The sequence below is a fragment of the Euwallacea fornicatus genome, chromosome 12 (genome assembly GCF_040115645.1).
Source record: "Euwallacea fornicatus isolate EFF26 chromosome 12, ASM4011564v1, whole genome shotgun sequence".
In the NCBI taxonomy this organism is placed as follows: Eukaryota; Metazoa; Arthropoda; class Insecta; order Coleoptera; family Curculionidae; genus Euwallacea; species Euwallacea fornicatus.
Window position 1 is genome coordinate 4,119,306 of NC_089552.1, and position 22,772 is coordinate 4,142,077.

A 22,772-nucleotide genomic window follows, 5' to 3' on the forward strand; every position below is an offset into this window, starting at 1 on the left:
GATATTTCTGTTGCAAATCTTTAATGATTGATTGGTTAAACATGATCAATCCAGGCATTTTGTCTATCCAATATCCCGCCTTGTTGTTGGTTCAGATCTAAACCCTTAAATGGAGAAGTGATACAGCATTTTATTGACAAGCAACCCATTAACTGCTATTTGTAAGAGTTCCCCCATTTCAAATCTCCCGAGCTATTACGCGTTCATTATAATAGTAAATGAATGGCCATTAGTCTCTTTGAGAAAACGAAGACAAAAAAGCGATTCTTAGGGGAAAGGGTGGTCCCCAATATAAATCAGAAATGCTAATTTAAATTTGAAACTGAAGAGAGAGTCGACTAAGAAAATATGCAAATCGCTGTCAATAGTTTGTACTATCTTTGAATATTTGGGCATAACACGTTGAGCTTTCTGTATCCCTCTGCTCAAAAAAATCCAAACAAATTCATAAAAAATATCTACTTATTATACTCACTTGAAGGTTAAAAACTTTCAAATTGGACCATGGCTCTACATTTTATAAGTCTCCGACCCCTGAGTATCCCATTTAAAATGGCGAGCAGGAAAATATCCTTCTCGTCGCCAAAAGAAAATCATTTATCAAGTCCAATTTGGTCTCTTAAATTTGGCACTTGTAATTCTAAAGAACGAATTTTAAAGTATAATTCCATTTGGGCCATTTTGAAATTAAGGGACGTGAATAAAATATTCAGGGCTGCTACGAGGAAGTTTTCACGTGAAAAAGGGGCTTAAAAAAAGGGGACAGGGTATTAATTTTATAACCAAGAGCAACATTGAAGATCTGGGTAAGATTTTAAGAGAGGAATGGTCCGAGTTTTTTGTTTTACAACGGAACTTAAGGGTGTTGAGGGGGAGATTCGGGTCTTCTTCGTTGGATCTCTTCATATCTCGTGTGTGTCTTATTAAGGGCAATTCTTTATGCAGGAACTCGTCGGAACTAATCTAATTATAAATGATATATATTAGATTTTGAGGTATTTGATAAGATAAATAAATTCACTCATAAATTTATTTAAAAATAATAATGACCGTGTTCGCCAGCGTGAGCCAAACCTGCTGCGCCAATAACGTAAACCAACCAACATTACGTAAACTCTTCGCATCATTCCCCCCACAGAATCAGATTTCCGTACTTCCTTTTCCCACTGCTATAAATCCGCCATTGATTAAGGGTATAATCTAAGCGAAATGTTCTTTTCTCTATCTGGATTTCTTATCATTCTTTAAGAGCCGAGCTCCGTTTGATATCTACCCCCCATTTAATGGGGTGCTACAAAAATGACTCAGAGATAAGCTTTTTAAAGCTAACTTCTTTGAAAATGGTAAATGAGAAGGGGAAGACGATATTCTGGAGCGGGGTTTTTGCAATACAGGTACATAAGTTCAAAGTGGAATTATTTTCGTTGTTATTTACCGATTTAAAGGAAAAACAACTAAAATATTTAATCGGAATCGAGGAAGTCTGTAAGGGATTTTTATTCACTGTTAAAGTTTTATGAATTGGAAAACAGAAAAGAAATAAAACTTTCGCGAAACTTTTGTCGAAGTTTCGTTGAGCGTTGAAAAACTATTAAAAGAAAAGTTGGCAAGTTTAAATTAATTCCGCATAAAAACCGATAATTCCTTGGACTTGAGGATGGGGATTTTAAAAATTTATTATCAAGTCTTCTCATCATGGACGTTTCTCTATTTATTCAACTTTTCCATTAAAACCAAAAATATCGATTAGGAGCTTCACATCATCAATCGACATGTGAAAACTGCGCAAAGAAATGATCCAAATGACAATGAAAATTAAAAATAACAAAAATTATTTTTTTTTATATTTATTAAAATCCAATGTCGAACAAATTGCTAAAGTCAATTTTCTTTAACGAAAACTCCTAATTAATGAATTTTGCTCAATATTTCAAGTTTTTATTATGTAGCGTACGCTTAAACTAAACACCCTAAAAATTAAAATGTCATATGGTTTGCATCACTCTATTGTAGTTTTGATTCATTTATCGAACACACTAATTTCAAAATTTTCAAAACATTTCAAAATTTTAAAAATTCTCTCGTTTTTTGACAGTTCAAAACTAGAGTTATTTGAAACCTTTTTCAAATTTTTGAAAATTCCAAGCACACAGTGATACTTAATATAATGAGTATTACCAGTAAATATTAGACAGGTACATACCTTGAATGGTACATAAGCGTACTGAAATTCAGATTATGCAAAGAGAACTTTGGCAAAATCGAGAACACTACGTTTCTTTACTGAAATGGATACGCGCAGTAAGTGAATTAAAAAAGCATGATTCTTTGAAAAATCCTTCAAAACGATCAGTTTTTTCAAGCAGCTAGTCTAATCCGACACACAACAGAAAAAAGAATGAAATCCGCATATAAAATTCCTCAGTGTTAGTCGTTTTTATGGATGAAAAAGAATGCCAAATTCGACTCTGCAAGATGTGATGGTTTGATTGTTCTGAGCTTGTTATAATTTGAAATGTTCAAACTCATATAGACGGAAATCAATTAAAAATATTTAACTTTATGCGTGTCAGAATTCAGGATTCGAATAATTTGAAGCAAAGAAAATGAAGTAAAATATAATTATTATATTTTCTCCAGAAAATTTCTGAAATTTTCCCTTTTAAATAATATAAAATTACGGGGACGGGGTAGAACGTTTTGAAAATCTTATTGGTGACATGCGTCGTTGTCATGCGCAAACACTAAAGTAGGCGAGTAACTCAAGAAGGACAAAATCGATGTAAAATCCATAAACGGTAGTGAGTGTAGGAGGAGGTGTTGAGGTATACTGATGATAGCTGTCGATTTCATCCAGTATATAGTAAATGAAAATTCCATTATTTACCTTTGTTACACCGGTTACAAAAGGTTTAACATGAGCTCGACTGTGTCTAATTCAAAAAAACTTTATCTAAGAACACGTACCATTAATGTTTCAATATTAGTGACGGAAAATTCTCTTGTTAGTTTTTGACCCGGATGGATTATGTCCATGATTTTACGTTTTAGACGGGCTCCTGTTCTATGAATTTAAAATATTTGTTTTTTACGCATTCTAATCGTTGCCTTTGTCCGCGCAAGGTTTTGGGAAAAACCCAAAAATTCACGTGGAATATTTTCAGTTTTCTCAAAGTGCAAAGTGCGTCGCAAAACATTAAAAATATTTTTGGCAAATTGTTGAAGTCCCCATTAGTTGTACAATCCAGCAAAAAAAAAACAATAAATACCATCATTCCTTTCGTACTCATCCCGCTCATTTAAGAAAATAGAAACGAAAATATCAAACATTCGATATCTTCTAGATCTTCAACGAAACGTCTATTCATTAATTATTATGTTGAACTTTAGGAATTTATAATTATTTATCATATTTTACTTCATTATCTCTTTTACATAAGCCATGCGACCACAATTCTCATTTCGGTCCAGTATATCATATACGTCCGTGATGCATAGTGTATGGTTCCTCAAACTCTGAGCAACTCTCGCAAGGTACCTTTTCATTGCTTTCAGATTACAAATTATTTCTCGCGATTTTTCTGAACAAAAATAAAATTGTGCAAGAAAAATTAGCGAGTGCTAAGTGCTTCAACGGCCTTTTCCACAATCTAGGGATGACCCTACTACTACCCATTCTAGTATTACCTAACTATGGTATTTGCCTTTCAAAATTATATATTATAAGTTAAAAAATAGATTGTTTAGAGAAAAGATTTAATTACAGATAATAGAAACATGGACATTATGGCGCTTGGTTCCACAAACTATGGGTGCCCCGCGCATGGTTCCGTGTACTACATAACTTTGAGTATAAATAGTCGAACGCTAATACTGAGAAATCTGAAGATTTAGCTTGAATAAATTGTAACGTCACGGCTTATCAGTTATTTTGTTATGTGTTATACTCGCCCCAGCAATGTAAAACATATAGTATGGCAATTTGGATAATAAAAAGACCTAAAATAAATTCTTCCGTCTTCGGTTTGGTCTTCTAAACTAAGGCAGGTTATTTTTCGAGTCTACCACCCCCGCCTGTCCTTTATCTTGTCGTCCTAACGACTGGATATTTTTCACTGAACTTTTCCCCGAACTTTTAATTAGTCCAGCCCGATTCGAAATACTTTAAAGGGCCCAAATAATGCCCCTTCTACCCGTTCGCCGACCTGCGAGCAAAAAACAATTCGCAATTAATTAAAATTTTTGGAAAATTCTTTAATTAACTCGATTATTTTCGTGGAAAATATCTGGATGGGGAGAATCTGAAGGTAGACGTTTTTTTGGATTTGGCCGATAGGTATCTAAGACCATCAGACTGGCTCCTTCAGGCGGGATCTCTTAATTTTTCAAAAGAAAAGAGAGATTTCTTTGATGATCTCGCTGGCAGATCGGACCCTTTAATAACAATTTGAAATGCAAATAGCCTTCTTTTCAGTCGGTGCAACTTAGGGGATTTTAATTAAAAATAAATACAAGGCTCGCCGAATCTTCTTCGAATCATTAAAATATTGATGACTCCTTTTTAGCAATGGAATGCAATCTTTCACCATTTTTACATGACTCTTGTAGAAGGAGGGAAAGAGGGAACACGGTTTTCGAACAATGAGGGACAAACCCAAATCTGTATCAATAATTACGGACCCTTCCTGCTCTTTAAGTGGCTATATTTCTCTTCTAAACAAAAGCAGAGAGAATCTAAATTGCGTTTTTGTGATATCTTTTTAACGAAGTTAGGTGTTGGTCGTTTGCCAGTTGCTTGGATACAGGGTGGAACACGTTTAATGTTAGCATACCTCCCACAAAAATGGATTTATTATTTGTCCGCATTTGTCCACCTCCACTGCTTAATTGCTGTTTTTGTTCGCAACAATTAGATTGATGCCAGAAATTTTTCTGTCTACATGCATTTTACCTAAAAAAATTCTTTAGACCAGAAGCAACGTGTGTACAGGGTGACCCAAAAACAATGATACAAATCAATGTTGGGTGCTAGAATGTCAAAAAATAGAGCGATTTAGCTAAACCGGCCTTAAATAAAACTTGTTTGTTTTCAGTATACAGAATGACAAAGTAATTTTTGTACGTTTGTTAAAATGACATCCAACTTTTTTTAATCAGTATAGATGACTTCCAAAATTTTACGAATTCTTATATTCCACACTGTTCTATATCAAAAAGTTATTCTGCAAAAAACTCGTATCATTAACGATTTTCGAGATATTTTCTATTAAGTTTTATCGGCGTCACACGGGGCTCATTTTTGGCATTATTAACGATTAATATGTGGTTCCGAATTTTTAAGAGAAACGATTTTGATATCAGATGAATTTCCGGCAAAACTAAATCGGTCATCGATTAACCTCTAGTATTAGAAAATATTTGTCTAGGCTTAAGACAATGGTTTTGGTCCATGCAAGATGGCACTTTTAATCACTTTCATACACATGCAAGGGAGATCAAGGTACGTGGCCATCGCGAAATCCTGACTTACAACTATTACATTTTTTTTCAAGTCTTTGGTATATAAATTCGCAGCAAATAAAAGAGAGGAATTTTATATTGAGAAAGTGTAAACACAATCAAGAATCCATCAACAATGCCACGTATCAGCTCGCTTCAACCTGATACACGTAATAAATTGATCACACCCAAAATCCCAGTAGGAACAGTTTCAGGCCAGAACACCAAAAACTGTGAAAAAAAAAATTAACACTCTGTAAATAGGAACTAGAAAAGCACTATACAGCATGTCCCTTAGGTCAACGATATCCCTTGAAGAGTGGATAGGTCAACTCAAAATAAGCTGATTTATTCAAAACTTGTCTTAGTCCAAAAGTTGATAACAACTGACATATAGAGTGTCAAAGGTGAAGAAATAAATCACATTTTCCTTAATACCTGTCCGCTACTTCGAATTAATTATTTCACGAAATTTTATATTCGAGAATTTCTTAAGATGATAAATTCAAATTTATCGGCGATTTAGGTGCATCTTTTATAGGGTGCTACAGGAGGCCATTAAGACTCATTTAGACTGCTAAAACTTTTTTGCGCCACGGTGTATATCACTTTGGAGTAGATAAATCTTTTTTCTTACTTTTCCTGATTAAAAAAAGGTGTACCCTATAGAAGTCGCTAGAAGAAACGGTTTCCGATAAAAAAGCATCTAAAGCTTATGATGCATGCAAATTTATTATTTATTATTATTAATTTTTAAATAATTATGGTTGTTTTACTTTTTAATAAATATATTGCGAACTTGCAGCAGAAGACCCTGTATATTGGCTATTATCAATTTGAGGACAATTTTAGTTAAAGTCAAGTTTAGTTAAATCGATTTATTTTGAGTTGGCCCATCCACCTCTCAAGAGATATCATTGACTTGCGGGACACCCTGTATAGGTAATTAGTCTGAATTTGGCAATCGTTTCAATTTTTTTACATGTAATTTTATTCAACAATTTAAAATGTTTGATAATTGGAAAATTTAATATCACACACAATTATTCAGTTCCAGGTTAAGGGGACTGTATTGATACACTTTTATATGAGAAAATCGACACATTTTGAACAGTGAAGAAGTGCTTCTTAGCTTCATGTAACAACGTCGTAAGATAATACTAAACTCACTGAAATGGAACCGATTAATTAGCACAGTAAAAACTTAAAAATATACAATGTCTATTGTTACGCCACTGCGTTCTTTCATTTATTTCTTTGCTAGCGAGTCGACCGTCCGCAGTTACTCTTTTGTTTCCCTCTAACAAAATACAACCTTAACTACCTTTTGTCCTAGTGTCACTTTCTTTTGTTTCTTAGCTGAGCTTCTTCTGTTTTTAAGACCGATCGTCGTTTGTCGCTCAAGTTTTATGATGCTGGCTCCGGTTTTTATCGACGTCTCTTGAGATTTGGATCTTCTGGAGTCTGAACATGGAAAAAGGGACCTTAATATTGATCAAACTTTATAATTTTTAGTCAGCACAAAAAAAAAATTACGAAAAGAAGGTTGTCACTCTGCGTTTGGTTGCTTTTTGCCAGTGGATCGGTCTTAAATGAGATGAAACAAAATTTGATTAACAAGCATTTAAACAGGAAACAAACAGCCAATTAAAAACGAGATGCGCCTGCAACAGAACGTCCATATAAGAAAATCGGCTTATCAAGACAGTCCACATTGAATAAACTGAAAAGTTAGGAACGCCATCATTTCTTCTCGCCAAGGACGCTACCGAGCCCTGGAAACAATTTAGACTTTTCTCCGACATTAATTTAAAGCATTCAAGCTCGTTTTCCAAAAGAGAAATATAAATATTCTGGCATCAAAGGCGAAATCTTTTAAAAGCATTTTCGCTAATTCTTTATTAGAAATACGGCACTGCGCCGCTCCTTACAGCGAAAATGTTTTATAATTTGCAATATTTTAATATCCAGACAAAGAAATTCTCTCCATCAGAAAGGAGCAAAGTAGTTTTAGAGATGACGATTTAAGTGACCGAACGCGGGGGTGGAGACAAAGCCTTGCCCAAGGATATCTGGGTGATTCTCATCATAATTATCATATATTTTCGACATTCTCTATTCAGTCTTCAAGAATGTGAGCATTAATGAAGGCGATGGGGCATATGTACGCACATCGAAAAAGTCTTACGACATTTTTATACATAGATTGAAGTTCTTCCGAAACTAATTTTAAATTTAAGTTATGCATTTACGGTGCTGGAAGGCATTTAACATACAACAAAACACTAAGCCCTTTTGGTAGATTTCTGAATCACATTGATTTATTCATATGTTGTAAATATAACTAAAACGCCCTTTTTTTTAACTTAACAAATCGTTCCCAACAACAAAAAAAGATTAAGTCTAATACAAAATATGGCCTCCACCGTTATTACTACAAAATGATATTGTTGATTTTCGTTTGTGATATCCTTCCCCATTCTACTGACAGTAAAGGGTCCCGGAATCGAAAGACACCGTGAATGTTGCTAATATGTAGCTATAGCCTTTTTTGAAGCATGTCCCAGATATGATCAATTGGATTCAGATCTGTCGACTGTGCCGGCCACTGCAATGAGAGGGTTCCTTCGTTGGTCCACCTGACTGTCAAAATAACGCTGACATATAATTGCATTATCATGCACGAGGCGAAAGGTTTGACCAATAGCGCCAGCAAATGGTCGGACTTTAGGGTGAAGAATGGTATCGATTTAGTATCGAGCTGTTAGGAATCGATTTGGAAAAGCGAATTCTGTTCTGCTGTCAATCATTATTTCAGCCTACACCACTATTGTACCACCTCTATATGGATAGACTTCCCGAATATATCGTAAACGTTTAAGATTTCCAAACTCTCCTCACATTCTGATTCCATGAGAATCTGATAACATTGAAACAACCTGATAATTTAGTAGACTACGAAATTCAAAGTTTTTCGTATCCGCAAAAAAATTTTTTGATTTTTGCAATCAGTTGATAGTCAAACAAGGATTCATGGACTCGCCTTGCATTCTGTGGATTGAGTTAAGATGGATTGGTGTCTTCCACTTTACTCAAAATTTTACCCATAAAAAGAGTGAATTCAATGTAGCTTTTTACTATGCTACAGGTTCTAATTCTGAAATCTCTCGAGATGCGGCATCCGTGTTAATGAACAGGGGATGCAAAATGCATTATTTTAGCTGTGGTAATGCTGCAAGCTGTGTGCGTTCAATTCCAAAATAATGTACAAATATCGCAGTTTGCAAACTTCACCAATTAAAATATCAGATTACGATCCTGCTCATTTAACTTTTTCTTGCCACGAGTTCGCTCCAAGTTAAAATAAGAAAACCTTTTTAATATTCCGACCCGATATTTCAAGAAAATCAATAAAAACAGGGATCCCATTAATTTTTTACCCCCCACCTTCCATTCCAGATGGAAACGAGGTAATTTTTTAACGCTCCTTGATTAAAATCTCGGAGAAAGGAGTTTGAAATTAGTTTTTTATTACGTTAGTCTGTAATTTTTGCGGCGAAATTTGCGATTTAATTTTGATGCTGTTGATTCGAGCATTAAAGCCGCCCAAAAATTTTGTTCTCAATTTGATTTACGATCAGAAAAATTGCGATAGAGCCAAAGCGGCCAATTTTCGATGTTATTGACAATGGTATAACATTCCTCCATGAACACCGAAGAGGGTCCATACCTCCTCTCAATCGTTCAATTTGAAGAAAATATTTTTAATAATTCTGACAAAGTGTAATGCTATAAATAATATGGTAAATATGTTCCATGGAGGATGTTGCAAGACATTGTTCAGAGAATTCTATGAGAGATTCTACATTTAAAGGGACCAACATATTTTTATCCAAACATAGGTACTCACATTTTTTTTTGTTCTTTTGTGGTAAGTACTACTCTTGGTTAAGGTACCCACGATTGGACAATGATTGGTGCATACAAGTGATTTTTAAATTAAAAAAAAAAGTTTCAAGTTTGGTTCTAAGCCATTTGTGCCATTTTGAATGTATGTATGTTAATCATCAACAAAATTATGCTTTTTAAAGGGTTCACATTTAAGTTTCTACACTAAGATTTTTTTAATTTACTCTTGAAATCGTTTAAAGGAAACATGTGAATTTCAGCTCTGCTCAAGATGTTGGCGTTCAGGCCGCACCAACACAATTTTATTTGCCGAAAGTTGAAAAACTCGTAAAAAAGTGACAATTTGATACGGGACTTTTGCCGAAACTTTATAGTGAAAAATATATAATTTCTATAAAAAATTTAATTCCTGATCAATAGCGATCGACTCGGGGGATAAGTGAGAATTTCTCCCCAAGAGCAAGCTTTTGAATCAAAGATTATTTGATAGTCATGTAATTTTATCTTTTGCCATTATTTCATTGTGTCATAATATTGAAAAGCCTCTTTTTTCACTGTCTAACCTTGTTAAACTCAGGTAGTCAAAGTTCGGGATTTTTGACGTTTACGTCGGAGTAAGTACAACGGCTGTGAAATAAGTAATAAAATTACAAAATGCAAATTTGCAAGTACAACTGCTTTGCGGTCATTCCACTGATTACAATTTATTGTTATATTTATGGAATGACCGCAAAGCAGTTTTAGTTGCAAATTTGCATTTTGTGATATTACTACTTACTTCATAGCCATTGTACCTACTTCGATGTAAATGCTAAAAATTTCGGATTTAAATTTTTCTCGCACAAAAATATCTGCTATGTAATTAACCTCTGGCAGACAACCCAGCTACATGACCCACAAATCAACTAAATCAACTGAGTAATCTTTGGAGTAATCTTCCGATTACGCCAAAGATTACTGCAAAGATTACCCGAAGAAAAAACGATTATTCCTAAGATCTATTTTTTTTTAATACCGGATAAGATCACTAATGGTCTTCCAAGAGTTCATCTTCAGTAAAGTATCACTGTATGTCTGATAATGTTCAATTGGTAGATCGGAATTTTCAAGTTCATAAACTAGTAGATCATTTGTTAGGGATACATGTCTTAGTCCTCTTTAATGGTAGAACAAGCATCCTTGGGTAATAAGCAGTTTATTTTGCAAAAAACCTATATAATTAGGCTGGAACATATAAAATTGTTGTCTATCGAATCTTGCCGAATTTAAGCCTTAATAAATCTATAGATTTGAAATTATAAATAGAAGCGTGTCTACGTCTATATAGTGTGTTGAAGAAAGATGTAGAGCATGAGGAACATTTTTTGAGGACATCAAAACCCGATAATAGGGTAAATTCACAGTTATTTCACCTGCAGGTTGTTTCAGGTTTTAATTGTGAAAATTTAACAGACGATAGAATTTGGAAAAATAATGAGAAAAGTTCATGTGAATATATAATAAAGCTTCCTTACTGAAATACAGGGTGTTATAACTAAATATCAGTCACTTCAGCCATATTTATCGATTCGCAGAGGGACATCATCCATTTTAAATCAGGCGAACAACCCTTTTCCTTTTTTCACAGAGCACCCTTGTTTAATAAGACTTGCCACCCCCTTTTTTGATCAATCGCCGAATTTCTTTACGAAGCACGAGGCGAAGTCTTTTTGAGGAGTCTGCATAAATTTGGCGTACTTCGGTGATTTTCTTAATTAAAGAGTTTGATTTTTGATAATTAATATAGATCCTCTTTGTCCGGCTACACCCTCCGTCAAGACCTCACTGAATTGCTTTGTGTTAGTTATATGCTTCGATAATCAGAAGTTGCTAAAGTTGATACGAAGCCATTTGTTATGAGTGAAAGGGGACCTTCTCTTTCAGAAAATAGCGGTCACACATTGTCAATTTAGCGGCATAAAGATCCCTGAGGGGTATGCAAAAAGTGTTTTTTAAAGTGGACAAGAATGTCATACGATTCGGCAATAAATTCCAGAAAGTTAACCGGGAATTATTCAATTTATCGGTATTAAATTCCTTTATTCCATCGCATACTGAATAAAGGAAACTCCGGTTGGTTTGATAATTTAACCAGGAGCGTAATATTGAGAACACAATGAGAAACCTCTTTAATCTCTTAAGATGAGCATCTAAGTACGTTGAAAGTAAAAGTGTTCTTTCGTAAGGTTAACTTAGGAGTGGTGGAAAATTAAAACAAGTATAACAGGTATTTATAGTACAAGGGCAATTATAACATTCCAAAATATCCGATCATTACAAAATCTAGTTACGTCCAAAACCATTTTTCGGCAATCCTTAAAGGCCGTGTATTCACGGAAGTTCCTTGTGAAATCTTATTTTACTATGAGGATAGACCAAGAAATACCCGACCTGAAACATAGATGGCGATGTTTTTGTTAAAAATTTTCCAATATAACAAAGACCTAACCTTAAAAAATTTATGTCTAATGTTGATTTGTGCTTGTTCTGGAACCGTTTATAGTGAATTTTTTAAAAGTTTTATGGGCATGGAAAAAATTAGTCAGCGATACATGATCTAATACTTTCATTTGAAAGGTCTTAGTCCATCCAACATCAAACCGGAGATAATTTTTATTGATTGTTAACTATCTCCTTATAGGAAAAACTATTAATGAGAACAATATAAAAATTTATTGCAATATTTGATTGACGAAATAGGAAAAACCGACCGTATTTGGTGAAAAAGGAAATTTTGTTTCATCAAGACAACACACCAGTCCACACTTCCCTCATAGCGATGGCGAAAATCAATCAACTTGGTTTCGGACTTTTTCCTGACCCTTCGTCAGATTTAGCCTTCTAAGATTATTTTTTATTTCTAAACTTGAGAAAATGGCGCAGTGGAAAAACATTTGCCAGTAATGAAGAGGTGGAGTTAAAGGTTGATGCCTATTTTGAAGCATTCGAACCTTCTTACATAAACAGGGCATAGAAGCTTTAGAACGTCGTTGGGAAAAGTTTTCAATCTCAAAGGAGACTATATTGAGAAATAATGCAAATATTCCAAGTTTTCTGCTTCAAGTGTTAGACCGGTTTCTTTTGGAACTGTCCTGGTAATTCACGAATCAGATTTGATTTTATGAATTTCCAAAAATTTAAAAGAACGAAGACCAAAATTTACTACTGATACGTAAACGAAATATAATAAATGAATGTACCCCAAAATGTCCTTAAAAAGTCATTCAAGTTTCACAAAAATAAACGTAAAATCTATCAAATGGTGCCTTAAACGACACGTTTTCAAGGTTTTTTAATCGATTCAGGTTATTTTGAGTTTGCTATCGTCAAAAAAATAAGTAAACTGCTAAGTAAATCAACTGCATAATGCAAATTTTTAGCAGAAACTTCAAAATGTATAATTAGGAAGTACAGAAACGAATTTAAATCTAGTCACAATGACTTCAAATGACACTTTAGGGAACTCTAAACTTAGAGAACACTACTATTAAACTGATCCACACGTGTCTCTCCCTACAGACTCGTGTAACCATCATTTTCTCTTACAAAAGCGGGTTTGAAGTATTGATAAGTGTATCAAAAGGATATAATACATCAAACAAACAATTTTGGTAATTTTTCATAACATCATACACATTCAATATACACGGGAATTTAACATTTCTTGCAGTTTTTAGCGAATGTGCTTTAGGAAAGTTTGTTTTATGATATTTTTAAGATGCATACCATACTGAACATACCAATCAAATTTGCTCAAAAAATTTTTCAGGCAGCCTAGGTTTCGATCAACTATCGATATTGAACTCGCTGTATTTCAGCCAACCTGTACACGTCATTGTCTCAAAACCTATTGAAATTATATAGTAAATTGAATAATACTGATAAGCATCTTTGGAATTAGAAAAGAGAAGGCATATTGTTTCATAAGTTAGTAATATGTCGCTATTTGTAAGATTAGCGCAGCCAGTTCCCTGAAATAACACTAATTTAAAAAGTTCGTGTTTCTCAACGAGTTCAATATTGAGTTTTTCTGAATTTTAGAATTTTTTATGGAAAGAAAATTTTGATCATAAAATTGATGAAAAGTAATATTTGGATTGAAAACACATAAGTAAATAATTTTAGCCTTAAGAAAAGTCCTATTATTTCCTAAGGGCACGCAGGCAAAATTAAAAAATGAAATTCCATTTTCTTAACATTTAAATACTGGAACACGTTTCAAAATATAGAAGAGTTTTGCAAAGTATCACTTTACCCGGAATCTTTAGTAAAAAGTCAAGAAACAAACTCTTATTGAAGCTACTGAGTATTGTTACTAATGGTCCCATTTATTAACGCAGTTAGGAAATGAAGGCACCTGTTCATCCTTTCTAATCAGTTGCGAAATGACCTGAATTTAGTCACCATTTTTAATTACGTAAACTGTTACCAAAATAATAAAAAACTGTTTATATTAAAGAAATGTATTAAAGAAGTTCTGCAAAAAAAATAATTTGTAAAATTAAAGCTAAATAGATAGATATGTCTACTAAGCTCAAGATTCGTCATTATTCCAAGAGTAAGCCAAACCTAAAATACTAAAAATGAAGTAATCTTAATAAGACTTAAGACAGTTTTCGAATATCTCAGAGATGCTAATCGCAGAGGAGTTTTAACAACCAGAAAAGGCAAAATTTCGAACAATTAATATCCGAACAGTTCATCATGTTTCGATAAACTATATGTTCCGATTGGAAATAAAAACGAACCTCCAAATTCCATTAAAATCCTGTACATCATCCCCCTCACCACCTCCATCCACGTCCCAGTCCTCTTCCTCTTTTGTACGATTAATTTCTTTACTTTGCTTTTAAAATGCCATTAATTCTGAGAAGAATTAGAACAAATTGCGAATCGTTTCCAAAGGGCTTAAGAAGTGAAACTTTTTACAACGGTTCGGGGATTTAGTTGAGAGTTACTTAAACGAAATATTTAGGTTAAAACAAAAAGCTTTTTCACAATTTTATCGATTAATGGACTTTACGAATTTACACCTACGATTTCAAATTTCCTGATTAGTTGAGAGCAAATTTAAAAACTTACGAGCATTCCATAAAAAAATGTGAAATTATTTGTTTCTAGGTAATTACAATCATAATTATATTCGAATCCTATGATCGAAACAGCTTCACTTCGCCATTAACTGTGAGGCGAAAATATCTTCAGTAGCAAAGAAACGGTTGTTCTATAACATCTCTGTATATTCGGCATAATGCGATCATGCTTAAACATGGATAAATGTCTGCATTTTTTGCGGCTCCATCATTGTGATGCACAATTAAAAATAATCGTGTGCTATACTCGTTAGAAAATGCATAATATTGTATAACGAGTGCGATTTTGCGTGGCGAGCGAAACGAGGTATTGCAATATTGAATGAAATAATTAATTCTGAAGCTCTCAGTTTCTTTTACTTTTTTAGGAATCTGAAATGACCTGGTCAGCTAAAATGATCTTTTTGTAATTCTTAATGTTTTGCAATAAAACTTACAGATTTATAGTACTGTTGCGACGTGAAAACAATATCGAAATTAAATAAATTCGTTTCGATACCTTTTTTGGGGAATTGCTCCTTAATGGCAGCAACAGATACTGGCAATTGCGAAACTCGTCTCTTCGATTCACTTTTCAAGATTTTTAATAGGGCTTTTAACAAGACGTGTAATAGGGGTTTAAAAAGCAGATTTTTAAACACGTAGAAGCCATCGCTTTGACTTATCTAAGTCTAAATAAGTTAATTTTTCATTTTTGTGTAGGTTTTCTCAATAGTGACATATATACTTTCTTATTTTTTTGTTTTGAGGTGTGTTAAACACCCGAAATCAGCCAAACCGTGATAATTTTATATAGAAATATTTTTTTGCCATGTGCTTGCTCATATAAATGTGAATGACTCTCTGAAAACGTATGCAGATCGGTGAAAGTCTACAAGAAAATTCGAAAACGTACAAACTGTGAATCGCATAAAAGTCCCATGTTGAATGGACATTTTGGAAATAAAAAGTATTGCAAAAACTCTGTAGGTGAGGCGTTAGTCTTAACAATACGCTAGAAACATTGGCCTAATGCATTTTCACTTCACGTACTGTAATTTCTTTGGGTGTTTTGCAGTCATAATGTTCACGTTCTGATTCAAACTAACTTTCTCACTTTGGCATAATGTGAATATCCGCACTTTTTTAAAATCCATTCAAACTGAGGCCAATTCGAAACGATCTAAGATGGCCGCCTCGGCAATCAGCACTTTCCGATGTAAATTCGGTCCCTTTTTGCCCCTTTTTTCTACCCCTCGCGCCACCCCCATTCCCAAATCCCTCTTTTATTCTTTTTCACCCTACTTTTACACTTCTAAAAAGGGGGCCCGAAATAATTTCGTTTGAAGCAAGACGACAACCTGGAAAGTTTCGAGAGGAAACGAGATGCGAAATATGTCCGACGATTGTGACGGTGGGTGCACAATAAAAGGGAATTTTAAGGTTCGAAGTCTCAAATTTTATTGATTGGTTGGTTGCCTGAGAAGCCATTATTCCAGCTTTTCCTGTAGTACCAATTTGTGACGTTGTAGATCTGGTACCAAAAATGTGATATTGACCAGTAACTAATTCGTTTAATTGCTTTAGGTCCATTTTACCACTTTGCAAATCGTTGACATTCTGATGAATAGTTACATAGCCGCAGGGTCGCAGACCCTTCTTTTGGACCCGTTGTTGGTTCAGTCATAAAGCTTTAATCAGCGGGGGTTCCTTAATAATTCATGTTTAGATGACGCTGTGGTGGAATGACCAACACTAGGGAGGGTGAAACACCTTTTGTTGAATCTTATTGTTTCTAGGATCAACCGCAGTTTAAGTGCAGCTTGTTCTGCAAGTTACACTGATTAGTTTGGTTTTAGCACTATTGCCTACGGTGAGCACTCTTTGACTTTGGCTTACCAGGGGGTAAGTATATCCAAATCGACGACAATGAGGAAAAATAATTGGTCACCCGGGAACCATTATTACAGGACATTTATTTGGCAAACTAACGAATTCTTTCCTTTATAGAAATATCTATGAAAACATGAACAATAGGAATAGAAAATAAAGTTTCTTTTCCTATTGTTCAAAATAAAGTGACAATTTTCTGGGTCTTTTTAACGTCGCAAAAGTTATTGTTCAGTAACAGACCGGGAAAATATTCTCGAGCTATTCAGGGGACTCTAATTGAACATTAACGGTAAATTGAACATTACAGTACATGATGCTGTAAGGTTAATGCTAAGCAAACCCACTGGTCACCAAAGGGAGCAAGGAGCGGCTTTATTGCAAAGGTATCTTGAATGATATCTTTTTATATCTCATGATGTGATGTTGTAATGGAATTGCATAGAAAATCAGGACAGTAAAATTAATATGAAGCTCTGGCAATTTTTGCTAAATATCTCAAAAACTGTAGGAACTTTCGGGAAGTTAAACCTTTGGAGATGCCTACACATCCTCTATTGTTTCTAGCAATTCCTATGTATATTGCCACTCAGTATTTTTGTCATTTGACCTAAGGTCAAAAGAACAGTGGTATGCTAATTAGATGCACAAATCCCGTAGGGCAACAGACGCCTAGAAGGGTGTCTAAAAAGAAACAAAGAATAAAGAAATAAGGCATCAGCAAAACAGAACCCTTGGCAATAATGTAAATTTTTCGCCCTTAATATATTCCGTTTTAAATTTCTCGCAATAAAGACTGCTATTCTCCGTTTTAATTTTTCATTTTAATTCAGTTTTCGCGAGTGCTTTTCTTATTGGTCCGGGCCGAGCGGACCCGTTCCCGTTTTTTTAAAAGAAAAGCAGAAAAGCGTCGGAGACTTTTTATCGGGAATGGGAAATGAGGGAGGACGGTGGGTGGTTTTTGGGGACCTTGGGGGCTTTAAAAACGAGAGGGGTGTCAAAAGGGAGAAAAACGGCTTTTCTTGGCATTGTTAAAGCAGGGAAATGCTTCATCGTGAAGCTTATACGTGAACAAGGCTGAGATCGCTGTAAGTGGTACTAAGAACAATTTTGCGGAGAATGTGTGGCAAAGGCGAACATTTCAGTGGATGCCCGATCCAGATCTTGATTCTTTTAATGCACTGGTGCTATATAGAATCTGCTTTATTCTCGATAAGAAACCGTACGGGTATTCGCAGCACAAGAGTTCATAACTTATTTATTAAATTAGGAAGCTAAGTCTGTTTGTGATTTGTACTTTGTCTTTATTATTGTGACTTATAACTTATCAATTTATTGGACAATTTTTACTGTTTATAATTCGCTTGTTGGTAAAGCCACATGGAATTATATCATCATCATTTTCCCTTTTTCTGCAATATAATAAATACGTTTTATTTCGTATTATTTTTTTATTTTCGATTTTCTTTCGCGTTATTCGAACATGTTAAATTAAAAAATAAATGTTTATCAGTTTTAGAAAAATCAAACACAATATTGAGAACATTCTTCTTTCGCAACTTCATTAATAACTGAATTACTTCACGTTTCCAGCAGTAAATGATACTCTCAGACCTTTGTTCAAAAATCTCATATTAAAGCATTTTCATTTTGAAAGTAATACTTACAGAACTTTCCTCCTCACGTTAACACTGCCAGCAACTAGTTGCCTCATGTTTACCATAATTAACCACAGCCTCTAAACCAGCAAGAAGCAACAAGGAAGACCATATCAGAGATTCACCCAGAAACATCACTTATTACTATGCAAGATCTTAACACTGACTAAAGAGCTAGACCCAATGACCATACTCGCAATACTAAATCGTTCTCATTTAGGCCAAATACATCCCGAAGGAACAATTAATCGACCCTTTATCCCCGTATCACATTCGGTCAGTTGCGAAAAGGGCTAAAAAAAGGGGTCAGCTGCCCTTCAGACCTGAGAACTGGTCAAACCGGTCTTATATGCTAATTTCTGTCCCTTTGTGTCCGGAAAGAATGACCGATTAAGAGAGGTTACACCTTTGACGTGTTCCCAGCTGGCTATTTGGATTCTGTTGTGGAAGTAGTTCTACTGAAGCGTGCGTTAAGTACGAGGATAGTACCAGAAGTATCCAACCAGATATACAGATTGTTTTTTTTTTGTTAGAATTTTATCTATATTACAAAGACTTAACCCTGAGAAGCTTATGTACAAAGCTTGAGAGCGGCACCTTGATTTGTGTTTGTTTTGGTTTTAGTTTGTCATGCTTTTAGATATTTTGCGATCAAGAAAAAAATTGATCATCGATATGTGATTCAATTTCATTAACAACTGTAAAATATTGGATAGCAGAGTTTAAACGCGGTCGTACCATCTGCCAAGAGGAACTCCGAATTGTTCGACCCGATGACTCTTCAGATCTGACCATTCCAGAAGTTTTAGTGCAAATCCACAAAACGGTACTTGAAGACTTTCGGCTAAAATTGCGCAAGTTAGCAGATATGATTAGTACTTCAAAAACTACTGGACATCACATGTTAAACGAACAATTGGATATGAGAATGCTGTTTGCTAGATGGATGCTGCGATTACTACAGCACAGTGAGGATATTTTAATGGTCTGTTTGGCAAAGTTTCGCAGCAATGAAGTCCAGTTTTTACGTTGACTTATGACTATGGATGAAAAATGGGTCCATCATTTCACACCTGAGACGAAAGAGCGGTCAAAACAATGGGCTCAAAGGGGACAATTGCCGCTAAAGAAGGCGGAAACTGTTTCATTTGCAGAAAAAGTGATTGCGTCAGTTTTTTGGGATGCACGTGAGATACTTTTTATTCACTATTTCCCGAAAGGAAAAACAATAAACGGAGAATATTACGCGAATTTATTGTAGCGTTTGAGGAAAGAAATTAGTAAAAACCAGCCGCATTTGGTGAAAAAGAACGTCTCGTTTCATCAAGACAATGGACCAGCCCATACTTTCGTCATTGAGATGGTTAAAATCAATCAACTTGGTTTCGAATTTCTTTCTCGCCCACCCTATTCGTCAGATTTAGCCCCCTCAGATCATTTTCTATTTTAAAACTTGAAGAAATGGGTCGGTAGAAACAGATTTGCTAATAGAGAAGAGGTACGAGATTGATTCCTATTGTGAAACATTCGAAGCTTCTTACTATAAATAGAGTATAGAAGTCATAGAACATCGCTGATAAAAGTGTGTCAATTTCAAAGGAGACTAGGTTGAGAAATAATGTCATATTTTCTAATTATTTTTGCTGAAGTGTTGGGTCGGGTCCTCCCGAGACTATCTTCCTACTACACTGCCTCCTCTTGAGTTGGAAATATTGGATTGAAGACGTTTTTAATTCAGCCGGTCCACTATGCGTCTAGAATATCTTCTAGATACGTATGTGTACTGGCTGGAATTCTTGCACATACATGGGAGACTACAGGTGCTATTGCATTCATGTGACCGCAGATTTACTAATATTGAACAGAAAAGCTTCAGATATGCCAAGCTTACAAACGGATCCTAGAGGACAAAAACCCAATTTCAAAAATCACTTGTGCGTTATTTTATCTGCCCTCTATCACACAATAAGCCTGCACGGCTCCAAGCAAACATTTTTTTAGTCATTTTCTACCTGCATTTGGCAACCATCCTCTTCACCCTTTTATCTCAAGGGATGCAAGGGATGACCCTTAAAAATAAAAATATCCCAAAACCGGTTGACCAGTCTTTATGCCTTTAAAGGAACAGGTCGCATTTTTTAAATTTTAGTGACCCTTAATTTGCATACTCGCATGACCACTGTGGGAACGTTATTATTTGTAGTTTCAGTGATCACCCTTTATACGTGTAAGGGTTGGAAAGAAAGTGCCCGAAGGAACAATCGGCAGTTTTTTTGTGAGGTCAATTTTCTAACGGACTTTTAGAGGATGTAAAGCGAGTGTGGATGGAGACCCAGGTGTGGGTACACGATTTACGATGAAAACATAAAACAAATTGATACGCCCCTGCCAGTTCCGCTAAAGCTTATCTTAACAAACAGACTTTTCCAGCAAAAAACAAAACAAGGGCCTGTTCGTGGAGCAAGCTATTTTGAAAAACGACCCATTTTGTTTTGTAGCCATTACAAGCTAATTGCAACGTTTTAAAATGCGCTCCTTTAAGATAACTTTTGACAATCTCTTGAATGCCATAATTTATTATACTTTTTATCTCGAAGGATATTGCCTGCCTGGCCGGGGAAAATCTTTTGACAAAATTTATTCCCCCGGGATGGGGCATAAAGAAAAACATGAAAAATTGCAGTTTGCTCGGAACTTTCTTCGAACTTTTTTGCTATTGGCGCGAATGCGGTTTTGTGAGTTTTGTTTATAGCACTTTAATGAAACTTTTAGTTGAAAATCCTGAATAATTTGACCAGCACGAATCGTGTGTCTGGGTATGAGAAATTAACTCTTTCGCAAGGACAAAACATAGAAGTACCTCCTAACATCAACGAATTTTTATCAATTTATTCCTGGATGACACGCTTTAATGGAAATTCTTCATCATGAAGGAGGCTCCGAGTGGGAAAGTGACTTCTATTGACTCCATTGTAGTCTGTTCCGCAAAAAACCTCTTCAAAATAATTCTCTTCAAAACTTATTGCTATTTCTGACCGTTTTTTTATTATTTATTTTGATTTATATCTTTACTTTTACTTTTTATTATGAGTGGGCTATTGGTCCAATGGACTTAGCAGATCTATTGTGTTTTATTGTTTGTTAAGTTATATTTATTTGAATAAGACGATTCAGCATATAGATTCTTAAGGAAATGCGTTATACCTCTTCCACTGACTCAGGTGACCCAAAACGAATGTATACAGACTGTTTCATAAACATACCGATAAACTTTCAGGGGATACAGAGGTTATAAACACATTTAGATCGCATAAAGATAGATCTGAAATCGCTTCGTTTCTAAGGTACGTATTGTTTAATTTCTTATTTGTTTAAAGTGCTTTTTGAACATTTCAAAAATAATTGGAGATAAGGACATAAAATTAGGAACGCACTATGGCGAGGGAAATGTGCATGTTCTGGAGTGGGCAAAATATTTCCACAAATACCAGTGACGTCTGCGCAGCCATCCAACTTTTCCATATGCGTAAATGACTTAAAATTTAACGGAACCATACTTAGGAAAAATAGTATTATTGTATAATGCGCATGTTTCATACATGTTTCTCTTCATGTCCTCTATATCTACTAAAAGGAAATTAAATTTATTTTTCCTAAAAGTTTTAAAAAAAATTGGAGTTAAAATCTATACCGGTTTTTTAGTAGGCACAGGAATGACACTTTATTTTTTCATCTTGAAAACAGTGAATTGAGCAACAAAACGCTAAGAAATCTTTTTTATGACGAATTGATGGGATATTAAAAATATATATTCGTATTAAAAAAAGTCAGTAGCGTACAATTTTTTCCATTAAAAACATTTCATTAAATGGCCGCATGGTCGCCACTAGTCGTAGGTGAAAGTACTCTTCCCACAGCAGAACATGCACATTTATCCCGCCATAATCTCTTCCTAATTTTATGTCTTTATTCCTAACAGTTTTTGAAATACTTAAAAAATAATTGAAAAAATAAAAAATTTTACATTCTGTATCTTGGAAACGAAGTTATTTTGGAACTAACTTTATTCGATCTAAATATTTGCTTTTATCAGCACTACATCCGCTGAAAATTTGTCAGAACGTTTATGGAACGCCCTATACAGGGTGTCCTCGAATTACGTGGCCAAAATAATACCGCAGATTGTTTGAGTGAAAATAAGTCGATTTAACTAAACTTCCCTCAGTCCAAAAGTTGATAATTATGGAGCTACAGGGTGTTAAAGTTGAAAAAAAAAATCACATTTTCTTTAATATCTTTCGATTTCTTTGAGTTAATTTCACGAAATTTCATATTTGAGGGTGTTTTAGGATACGAAATTCAAATTTATTAACGATTTAGTTGTTTCTTCTAGGGGGCGCCACAAGCGACCATTAGGACACATTTAAATCTCTGTAACTTTTTCGTGCCACGGTGTATATTATTTTGGTATTTAAAAACCTTTTTCCCTACCTTTTATACTTAGAAAAGGTATACTTTATTGACGTCGCTAGAAGTAACGGTTTTGGAGAAAAATGCATCTAAGCCTGATGATGCATGCAAATTACCTTAAAATTATTTTCCGTTAAAAATAATTAAGTTTTTCAAAAATAATTATTAGTAAAGGTATAACAATAAGTTTTCAAAATCAGATATTATTTTGACTATTACAACGGCAAAGTCCATA

At 34.6% G+C, this 22,772-nt stretch overlaps 2 long non-coding RNA genes across 2 annotated transcripts in view; both read right to left on the minus strand.

The window, feature by feature from the left end:
• The window catches only part of LOC136342609 (uncharacterized), a 39,871-nt gene that overhangs the window by 1,451 nt on the left and 15,648 nt on the right, over positions 1 to 22,772 (minus strand). The gene's annotated exons all lie outside the window — the stretch shown is intronic.
• LOC136342611 (uncharacterized) lies at positions 861 to 18,327 on the minus strand. The gene is made up of 3 exons (XR_010732675.1): positions 18,077 to 18,327; positions 6,824 to 6,963; positions 861 to 963 (listed from the first exon to the last, which is right to left on the minus strand). It is a non-coding gene; the product is annotated as an uncharacterized lncRNA (long non-coding RNA).